This window comes from Schistocerca americana, chromosome 5, assembly GCF_021461395.2.
Source record: "Schistocerca americana isolate TAMUIC-IGC-003095 chromosome 5, iqSchAmer2.1, whole genome shotgun sequence".
Classification (NCBI taxonomy): domain Eukaryota; kingdom Metazoa; phylum Arthropoda; class Insecta; order Orthoptera; family Acrididae; genus Schistocerca; species Schistocerca americana.
The window spans coordinates 288284073-288285364 of NC_060123.1; positions in this window are offsets into that span (position 1 = coordinate 288284073).

The following is a 1292-nucleotide window of genomic DNA, read 5'->3' on the forward strand; positions in this document are numbered from 1 at the left end:
TAGGGAGAACATATATTTTCCTTATCCTATCTAAGAAACTAAACTCCTGTCGAACAGGCAATGAAGGCCCACTGGAACCGACCAGCAGCTGTGTCATCCTCAGCCCACAGGTGTCACTGGATGCGGGTATGGAGGGGCATGTGGTCAACACACCGCTCTCCCGGCCGTATGTCAATCCTATCTGTTCACCTGATTTTCAACAATCTTCTGTAGCACCACATATCAAACACTTTGATTATCTTCTGTTGCGTCTTTCGTCACTGTCCATGACTCACTACATATAGTACTATGCTCAGAGTACATTGTCAGAGATGTATGTCTGATACTAGGAGACTTCTCTTGGTCAGGAATGATCCCTCTGCATGTGCAAGTCTCCTTTCGGCGTCCTCCGTTATGGATTATTTTGCTGCCAAGGGAGCTGAATTCCTTGACTTCCTCTGCTTCGTGATTATCAGTTTTGTTGTTAAGTTTGTCGTTATACTCAATTCTGCTACTTCTCTTTACTTTTGCTTTTTTCCTGTTTAATCTCAGTCGATATTCTATATTCACTAGACTGTTCAGTTCATTCAATAGATCTAATTCTTCTTCACTTTTACTGAGAAAATCAGTGACATATTGTAATTTTAGGCTCCCTGTCCTTTCTACCAGAATTTTAAATCCACTTCTTTTATGTATAGTTTGAGCAACAACGGCGAAAGATTACATCCCTTACTTCCAACGGTTTTAATCCGAGCCCTTTGCACTTGGTCTTCCAGTCTTATTTTTCCTTTACGGTTCATATTGTGTCTCACCCTCTATCCCTACAGCTAATTTCTATTTTTCTCACAATTTCGAACATCGTACCACCCTACGTTCTCAAAGACTTTTTCTAGGTCGGTTAATCCCACGAGCATGTCTTGATTTTTCCTCTCTCATGATTGTGTTATCGAGCGCAACCTATCAACTGCCTCTATGCTGCATTTACAGTTCCTAGAGTATAACTGATCGTCACAAAACAGATTCTCAAGTTTTTTCTATGCTTCTGTACATTATTCTTTTCTGCAGCTTGGATGATTGAAATGTTAAGTTAATAGTGCTGAAATCAGGTTTCGCAGGAGAGAGCTAATCTGGCTGTGGAAAGGGCCCAAGGTCAATTACTGTTAGTTATACAAAAACACACACAACTTTATTCCTCAAACCAATGCACACTTTTCTCTTTAAAACAACAAAGATCAATTCACGGCTGAGGACCCAAGAAACTTCTCCAGAATAAATGATTCCTTTTAAAAACACCAGGATTTAGAGTAACGGCT